General features: G+C 33.2%; 1 long non-coding RNA gene across 1 annotated transcript in view; it reads right to left on the bottom strand.

The window, feature by feature from the left end:
- LOC143252046 (uncharacterized) overlaps positions 1-7,176 on the bottom strand; it is a 54,776-nt gene extending 47,600 nt beyond the window's left edge. Inside the window, exon 1 of the long non-coding RNA XR_013028800.1 lies at positions 6,670-7,176. This is a non-coding gene — a long non-coding RNA (uncharacterized LOC143252046). The remainder of the gene's footprint in view (positions 1-6,669) is intronic.
- Positions 7,177-10,428: the final 3,252 nt, after the last annotated feature.

Genomic DNA, 10,428 nt, shown 5'->3' on the forward strand with positions numbered 1-10,428 from the left:
AATCACGTGTTCATAAAATATTTTAAACGATCATACATACGTACATATATATTAACATATAGTTTATCGACAGGTGTTTTTCGCATATTTTATAAAAATAAGTGTTACTAAGCTTCTTTCTTGGAAACCTATTAATAATTGTTAATAAAATCTCTGTGTCTATTAAAGATTCACTTTTCTTAGAATCAAAGTATTGCTACTTTACCCCAATTGCAGTGAAGTCCACATACAGGAAGAAATATTGTGAGAATGACTCACTTTACCACGTAATAAATTAGAAACAAACTGTACGTTTTATTATCTTTTCTTGAATTTATAGGTGTTTTTGTTAAAATCGTATGCTATAAATACCTACCAAAAATTACTAACTTTGATAAATCTTACATTTTCCATTGATAATTGAAAAAGACATACCGGAGTAGTCTTTTCATAAAAACAACAGTAAAAATTACAGATTAAGTTAGCTTTTCTTTAATTAGGATATCAAAGATCTTGTTGTGAAAACACATTAACAGATTATTTATCATCCAATGGATATTTAAGGAATTTCTTTCCGCATATTGAATTTAGTTGAAATAACCAAGCATTAAACATAAAAAACAAACATTTTTGCTTTGAAATCTCCAATATCAATAGTTGACTTTCAAATAAAACCTAAATCATTTTGTTTACTTATGATAAACCTTAAAATTGAAACATACCATGTCGTTGGCAAAAATGTATCAAAACGGAACTGAAAGTTTTGGAAACGTAACATCAGTTCTACAACGTGTAACTTGAAGCAAATGAACAGAATAAATAAATAAGGCAAACAGTTCAAACCTGCAAAAATAAAATATTTTAACTAACTTGAAACAATGACTTTGACGAAAACCCCACAAGAAATAAGTTACACGACAATGTATTTCTCTTTTTATCTTTCAATCTGATCACGCGTGATATTGAACAATTGGAAAGCTGATTTGTCGTCAGCAAAGATATGTCAAACATCAGCAAGCAACACTTTACATACAAAATCTATGCGTAACTCTATACTTTATTATAGTAGAAATGTTATTGAAATGTGAGTAAGGACAAAACCATTATGAAAAGGAGACAAGTATTGAGTGATATGATTTATAAAACACAGGAAGATTTGAATTATGGAAGAATATAAACAACATGGGCATTATTTTGAATTATTACTTAATAGACCAAAACCACTACATAGACTCGAACTCCCTGAGAACAAGTGATGGAAACAAGGAGACATACACGAACCCCAGCTGAATTGAAGGAAAATATAAAGTCCTCGAATAATATTAAAGACCTAGATAATAAAAAACATATACCCATTGACTGGAAAATTGCTCTGTTAATTCCAGTACACAAACAGAAAATGTCTTGTAATGTAAGAATTAGAAAGGTGTCATATTATTGTCATCAGTGTTTACGGTATCCAATCAAATTCTTTACAAAAATATAAAGTGAAGAAACTGCGCGAGAATATCAAACACAATTCCAGATAAAGAAATCAACTGTATACTAAATTTTTGTGGGAAGGTAGATTTTAAAGGAGATGTCGATAAAGATAATTGATACTCATTTATCGATTTCAATCAGGCCTATGATTATACACGTAAAGCAAACACTGTAGAACATCATAAAGGAATTTAAAGTTCCAGACAAAGTAGTACAGACGGTTAAAGTCTGTTATAAGGGGTGCGAGTGTTTGGTACAAGGGGGAAAAATCAAACCGATACTTTTAAGTTGGCCTAAGGTAGGGGTGCCGCCTGTTGACAGTGCTTTTCAATATTGCATTAGATAAAACAGCAAGATTAATTCTATATAGGTTTATTTGTTTGTTTTGGAATTTCGCGCAAAGCTACTCAAGGGCTATCTGCGCTAACCTCTCTAATTTAGCGGTGTAAGACTAGAGGGAGGGCAGTTAGTCATCACCACCCACAGCCAACTCTTGGGCCACTCTTTTACTAATGAATTGTGGGATTGACCATCACATTATACCGCTCCAACGGCTGAAAAGGCGAGCATGTTTGGTGCGACCGGGATTCGAACCCGCGACCCTGGGATTACGAGTCGAACGCCTTAACCCACTTGATCATGCCGGGCCTATTGTTAATGAAAAACGATAAGATATTTTCATTGAGTTTATACAGGAAAAAAAACAACATGCAGATGTAAATCATATTCGGGTGGACTAAGAAACCTTTATGACTCTTTATTTTATAATTTAGCGTATCCAATTTAAAGTTTTATAACTGCTATCACTTTATTCCAGATATACAAACAATTCTGTTATTTTTAATGTTAGAAGGTAAGGAAAACATTCTTTATATCCTGAACTATTTATATTTTATATCAGTGTTGCTACGTCCTGTTGGTCAACATCAACAATCCCACAATGTTATTTTTTACTACAATATCAACTTTAAGATATAAACACTTTTTGATGCAGTAGCGTAAGATATTTCTACATTATACTGATATTTTTATGAGAAAACAAATATATGCAAAATATATCTCAGACACAGATCTTCCGCTTCAGTTTGGTCATATATATTACAAACAAGATTCACCTAGAGGGTTTGTAAAATGTTAATATGGGGAAGGAGTAAGGAAAGGTTTGCTATTGATAGTTTATCCCTCAATATTCTTCATTGAAACGGAAAGACAACCAGTTCGTTTCAAGATTTCACCATAAAAGGCTGTTAAAAACGTTTTTGGCTTCCATCTAACAATGAAAATGAAATATGTGAAAACAGGAATTTTGCTTAAATGTTTTGAATGCACAAATTTTCTCCCAGAAAATTGTAAAACCGAACAGCGCTCTGGAGACGAGTGCGTATGTTTTCTTAAAGCAAAGCCACATCGGGCCATCTCCTGAGTTCAACGAGGGGAATCGAACCCCTGATTTTAGCGTTGTAAGTCCGTAGACTTACTGCATGACCAGAGGTGATCCAATGGAGACGATCTTTATATATGTGTATCTACATATTTATATATTTTAATTGCAAAATATAATCCCAACATTAATATTACGCCCATACTTTTTAATTTTCAAAACAATAACGTATGGTATAGCAAAGTGCTCGCAGGTACTGAATATGCATCTCATGAAATATTTTATGCTGGAAAATCCAAATATTTAGCGAAACACATTTCCCCAGCTTTCAACGACCTGCAGACAAGTCAGAAGATGGAAGTGTTGTATAAGTTATGTTGCAAATGTTCTGATCCGAAAAGAAACTCAGAGAGCGCGCGCTGTCTTTAAAGAAGAAAGTATGCGCAGACGTTTTTCTCTTTACTTTCCTCAGCACGTGCTCAAAATGCGAAATATTTTGTGAGTTGTCTAAAGTTGGCTGCACCATAAATTTACATACTATGTAACAAGTCTTCATAAAAGTATTTCTCCTTTTTTTAAGCCGAATAAAGATGTTGACTTACGTTTGATTAACGATTGCTTTTATAATACAGATGTTCTATTCTTTCCGTGAAATCTCGCCACTCGTTTCTTGAGTTGCCAGGACCATCGTGGTTCCAAAAATAATCATAGTAGAACACAGGCCAAGTTGAGAGGAAAAAATATATCTTTGATGATCTAGTTTGAAACAGGTACGTTATTTTGGGCATAAAGTGTCAGATGGCCACATAAATTATTTGTGCTATGTTACTGCTGACGTATAACCACATTCACGCCCTCATGAACAGGGCTTTTGCCCTCCATCTATCCAGATGAGCATAAGAGGAATGTACTACAATAAATTGAAACGTAACAATAGCCCATGTTTGTCCCATTGTTGGTGTTGCAGAGAAAATTTATTATTAACACAAAGGCGTGGCAGTTACATTTAAGGGCAAAAATATATTTTAAAATGAGAACTCAGCGTGATCTCTTGTTCCTTCGATATACGCATAGTTTATAATTTTTGTGTAATGGACACATTTTTGATACAAACTAAATGACTTTTTATCAAAAAATAGATTAATCAACTGAAACTGTCATTAATTCCTTACTGTAAAAGTTTTAAAAGTTAAGCATATTTTGTCAGAACAAAGGAAGTTGTTTCAAATTCATTTTTCAATTTACTGTAAACTGAAAAATATGTTATTTGAAATAGCGACCTCACCATTAATAGAGCAACAACTGGCAATAAAGATCAGTGAGGCCTCGTTCTGTCGAGATCCTTTTCAAGCGTGTTAAGGCGTGCGACTCGTAATCTGAGGGTCGCAGGTTCGCATCCCCGTCGCGCCGAACATGCTCGCCCTTTTAGCCATGGGGGCGTTATAATGTGACGGTCAATCCCCCTATTCATTGGTAAAAGAGTAGTCAAGAGTTGGCGGTGGGTGGTGATGACTAGCTGCTTTCCCTCTGGTCTTACACTACTAAATTAGAGACGGCTAGCGTAAATAGCCCTTGTGTAGCTTTGGTCAAAATTCGCAACAAACGAACCATTTAAAGCTCAAAACGTGTGAAAATGTATATTAATAAAACATTCTCTCTCTTTGACCATATGTTAGATTTATGTTTCATATATTTATTTATGAATAAAATTGATTTCAAATTCAAATATTCACTTTGAGTATATGTATATGTATGTTTTCTATGATCATTTTTGTAGGTAACGAACTAACATGTCTGAGGTTACTTTTAGGCCCTTGAAATGTCTAAATAATCCTGGTTAAAAAGAAATATAAGAAGATATTTCTACAAGCTATTTTTTACACTGTAATATATCAGTTTGCTCTTAAAATATCCACATCGTAACATTTATTATTCTAAATGTAGCGTGATATAGGAGTTATACTTTTACTGTATAAATAAATAAATGGGTGCAATAAATGGTATTTTCAATTCTGAAAAAAAATACTGCATATATATATATATATATAGAATAAAATTATACACCTGGCTACAGCTGTATTTGCGTAATTGCGCAAGTATAAAAATAAACTTAATATAAGCCCATCAAAGTAACTTCCTAAAGCTTATTTCCTGACAGGACAAGAACTTGAAAATCATTTCGACCCTGATCCACGTTGATAAATTCATGTATAAAATTCGCTGTTTTTAATATATACTTCTCTTGCCGCCGGCAACTCAAGGATTAGTAGAAATTCTAATTAAATAACTCTTCTGTAAACTACGTCCAACTTAACACTGCTCATAGGAAAGTTATCTTATTATACACGGTGTTGTTCAGCGTAAGTAGTTGTGGTAATGGAAACCTATAATAGTGTAAAATTAACTGTTTTCATTTCGCAACGTATTAACCATAACTCTGGGCAGAAATCAGAATTATAATACAGGTAGGACAAAAAGAATTTCGACTCAGAGGGAAAAAGGGATAATTTTAGACCGACTTGAAAATAAGTTGTATTAAAAATATACAGACTTATTGAGATAAGCTAATCATAGAATATGAATACTTTAAAGTCGTACCTTCATGTGGCAGTGTCGTTGTCCTTTTGAAACCAACTTACAGTTTGATGAAGAAATTACGTTGGATCAGCTAATTATGTTTATCTATGCCAAAAAATAAACATGTATTTAAATCATATCTATATATATAGGAGCATCCTTATTCATATGAAACCAATTCACGATTTGATGAGAAGATATGTATGAGAAAAAACTACGTCAAAACTTGGGATAACGAAACATTCTTGTCTCAACTAATATAAAATGTGACTGTTGGGAAGCCGAAGTCACCAAGACAAAAATCGACAGGATAAGAAAGTCAGAACCACACCTCAGCCGTGACTCCTGAAGAAGATGTCATAAAAAAAATCCCTGTTTTTATAACTTCCTATTGTGTAACGATTTTGAAGTTTTATTTCTACATATAGGATAAAAGTATCAATCATCGTAAAGGTCATTATCTTAACGTTCAATACTTATGAAACAAATTAGTCGAAAAACATTTGATTTTGAAGGGACGTCTTTTTTTTTAATCAGATTGCTATTGTATTGAGTAGTCAAATAAATCTCTCATAAAGTGTAGGCGATATAGAAATAAAAGAGCTTGATAATGTTAGAGGGAAAAAAGCTGAAAGGAGGATTATAACAAAAGACAACATAATTAAGTATCAGTAGAATAAAATATGATGGGTGTTGATAGAAAGTATTTCTATTGGTTGAATTGCCAGGTGCCATTTTGTCGGAAAGGGACGCCATATTAAAGTACTGTTGATTAAGAATAGGAGGTTAGGTAACTTGGAAAATATATTTTAAAAATTAAAAGATGAAGTTCAAATGCGCATGCTTTCACTTAGATTTTTTTATGAAAGAATGTAATCACAAGGAATGCGGTGAGCCTAACCATGAACTTAAGTAAATTGATAAAAACTACAATGATAATAAAAACACTCCTTTATTTTTTTGTAAGGCGTTCGACTCATAATCTGTTTGAAGCTCTCACAGTGCACAATTTTACATAACTAAAATAATAAACTTCATTTAAGTTTTAAAATAATGACGGTGTTGAATGAATTATAAATAACGAGGGTTAGATTTGAAGGATCTAAAGAACATGATGTTACTTAAAACATGAAAACTTACTGTTACACAAGTTAACTCTAGAAAAGTAACAAATAATTTATAGCTATGAAATATAGAAGATAGTTTAAGTTATATTAAAACAATTCTGTATTTACAAATTAGCAACTCACGTGATAACCGATATTAGGTCGTGATGAAGTAATTCTTGATGAAGAAAACCCACTTGAAATAAAAATGTAGCTCAGAACGACTGGTACGGGTATTAACACTTTTACTATTAAAGCAGAGAACAAGGTCGTGGTGGATCGCTTTCTGGAAGGATATTTAACAGCCCCTTCCAATACAAAATATAAAGATGTGTTCTGATTGGGCATTTAGAATTTCCAAACAGGAATATCCCTTGTACTGGATGACACTGGAAAACATTGTAATATGCATCATCATGGGTCCTCAGAACCATCTAGAAAAAGCGCTGCGATAAGTCTTACCCTAACTATGCCAGGTGAAAAACCAATGAACACAAAGTACGCGAAATAATAAAAAAAAATTCTTTCTGGATAAAGACACAAGCCATGCATTTACAAGTTACTACCGTAACTTATCTATTAAACCTATCGCATGTATCAAATAACTGACGAATGAAACGAGTATTCATACTGATCTAGATGAAGCTATACCGGCCGAAACGAAACGGATTGTACGATTGAATTGTTGGAAAGGGCGTCCTTGTATATTAGTTTGAAGGAAGTGACGTAGCGGGTGTATTCGTTTGCCATCGGAGCCTAACGACGGAGCCTTTTGCACTAAAACTTAAACTGTAGTTACATTGCTGTGATTTACAGCCAATAGACAGAGCATGGCTGAACGTGACAGCATATATATTAAAGACTTAGTATAGCTCTAACATCATTTTATAACGTAATAAACCTTTGTATAATAATTACACAATTACAAAAGAGAATGTTATATTGAATTATCAAAATATTACACGTTTTATAAGTGTATACAAACATGATTTAATTCGAATAGTATTTAAGATCATAATATATTATTTTTTGTTATCAGTAACATGAATATTTCATTGGGGTGTAAATAAAGATAATTTTGTTAAAAAATAAAGGTCTTCATGTGAAAAATGCGATTATAAAGGCATTAAAAATTTCCCGTTTTTTATATCCAAGTATGGCAAATGGTGAAGAACTGACGTTATATGACTCGTGTCCCATTACCTAATAAATTTGCTTTTCGTATTTGGAGTCGTGATGGCTTTATAAGAGTGACAGTGAAATCTTATTACAATAGTGACCTAAGAGGAGACATTGGGTTCCGTTGACCATCTGCCTTCTCTTTAATTTACCGCATTAAAACTAGGAACAGCTATAAAACCTGGTCCTCTTGTAGGTTTTCGCGAAATTCAACAAACCCTTTGTCCGAGCAAAAAAACAAAGTTTGCAGTTGTGAAATGTTTAGTTCAAAAGAAATCTTAAATATTTTACTGAAACTAAAAACATAGTTAGACCAAAGACGTGTTTTTTGTTTGTTTCTTTTTGATTATAAAATAGGATGGTGGTGGTAGATTTAATGGTAAAGCTGCCCTAGTAATAATTCCTAGAGGCCACCATAATTTGATGAGCAAAATGCTCTCTTGAAGGCGAAATGTACTGTCTTCGATTCCTGAAAAAGATATGTTGGTTTACCACACAGGAAGATTTATCAGTCCAAAATTCGAAACAAACAAAGAATTCCAATTCTTGTTTTTGCTTAAACGTGATTATTGTAATAAAACTGTTTCTTCTCGCTACCACATTTTCTTCTTTCTAGTTTTAAGGTTCATTTATATCCTAATTGAAATTTTAAGTTTGGGAAACCCTCTAACTCCAGTAATTTCAAACAGAAAAAAGAAAAGGAATAAGGTAAAGGCGTCTAATTAAAACGTTTAATAAGATAGTACTAAAAGAATGGTTGACGGAGGTTTTGTAATTATTTAAAATCAAATTTACGTTTGTACCAGGGCCCCGCATGGCCAAGCGCGTTAAGGATTTCGACTCGTAATCCGAGGGTCGCGGGTTCGAATCCCGGTCGCACCAAACATGCGCGCCCTTTCAGCCGTAGGGGCGTTATAATGTTACAGTCAATCCCACTATCTGTTGGTAAAAGAGTAGCCCAAGAGTTGGCGGTGGGTGGTGATGACTAGCTGCCTTCCCTCTAGTCTTACACTGCTAAATTAGGGACGGCTAGCGCAGATAGCTCTCGAGCAGCTTTGCGCGAACTTCAAAACAAACAAACACCCGTTTGTACCATAAGGGTACTTGGTATTGAATTGGAATATAAGACGATGTTCAAAGGTTTTTCTGGTTAAATCTTTCTGTTTAGCTTTACCTAAGCTAAAGTCTTCTCTATCTCATAATTATTTCCACAGATTATTATTCTATTGTATTATGCTATTGTTTTATTATTCGGAGTATTTATGTTTATTGTTTCTAAATCCAACTTTAGTTGTTTTTACTATTCTTACTCATTTTGCAATAAGTCCAACAACGTTTTTATCAGTATTTTTATTACTAAGCCCTAGGGTGAACATGCATTATCAGGATATTTGTTTCTATTATTTTATCTTTTTAACGATTATTTTTAATGTAATTCCTTTGTAACATGGACTGAGAGCACCTGTTCGAAACTTTGCACAAAATAAAAAGTGCAAAAGTGCAAAAAGTTTTTCCAGGTTATTCTTTATTTCCATTTATCCAAGTTTTCCAACTCATGAGTTACAGAATTATACTCATTTATAAGATGTAAAAATACACACGGCTACTTAGCATCGAAGCCCAACAATGTTTGCGAGCAATACATGGTATTGAGTCTCCTTTGCTTACAACAAAAACAATGTAATTTTTCTTTATCGAAATAACACGTATGATGAAAAAACGACTATTGTTAACGGTCCACTAGTCGGTCGTAATGCATATAAGCTCTGCTTTATTTTATTTATTTAATGTTAATCACAGTTAACACAATGAGCTATCTCTGCTGTGTCCGTCATGAGTATTGAAACTGTTTATAGCGTGGTAAATCAACAGGTTATAAGCCACGCCCCTAGAGAATAATGATTGCACATGTGATATTTATTCATCACTATATTTGTGAAAACTACCGTTGAATTGTTTCAACTTGTATCTTCTAGTGACAAACAAATAACATTTAATATATATTTGTAAAAATATGAAGAGATCTAGAACACACAATGTAACTAGTGTATATAGCTCAGTGTATATATTTATATATATATATGGATATGCATATAAAAATCGTCTGATAATCTCTAAAACTAGCCCAACAGAACTTGTTCATAGTTTTTATAAAATTCTGAATATAATGTGATACACGATTCTTTTTCTGTATATCTTTTAAAGTAATTTTATTTTTATTTTTACTGTTTTAGCTTATTGGTGTAAGTAACAAAGCATGTAAAAGTAAAGTATTTTAAATTCGTTTAATGAAGTATAATAAATGATATTAAAAAAAGTGTATAACCTTGTTCATAAACCGTTGTTTATGTTCGTCTGTCTGTGGAACAAGAGATGTAAGCTTTTATTTCGTTTGGAGCTCGGGAAGACCAAATATTGTGTACGAGAGAAATTATTGATGAAGGTTGAGAAAATATCTTTTAATGAGGCAGAGAGGACTTGCCACTAATTGGACCGTAACTTCATTGTGCAAGAGCGAATGCACGTGTTCTCGTGCTTCATTCCACGCCAGTTTACTAATGATGCATTTCGCAGAGAAAGTGTACAGTTTCAAAGTCAAAGAACCTCACTAACGAAGGCAGTAGCATCCAGGAGAACCCAAGTTATTGGACCATCGATCGTAGTTTAACAAGCTGTAGGCGTCTGCTAGTTGCCCTCGTGCATTTACCTGAGCTTGCTCACCGA

Source organism: Tachypleus tridentatus, chromosome 6 (assembly GCF_004210375.1).
Source record: "Tachypleus tridentatus isolate NWPU-2018 chromosome 6, ASM421037v1, whole genome shotgun sequence".
Taxonomy (NCBI): Eukaryota; Metazoa; Arthropoda; class Merostomata; order Xiphosura; family Limulidae; genus Tachypleus; species Tachypleus tridentatus.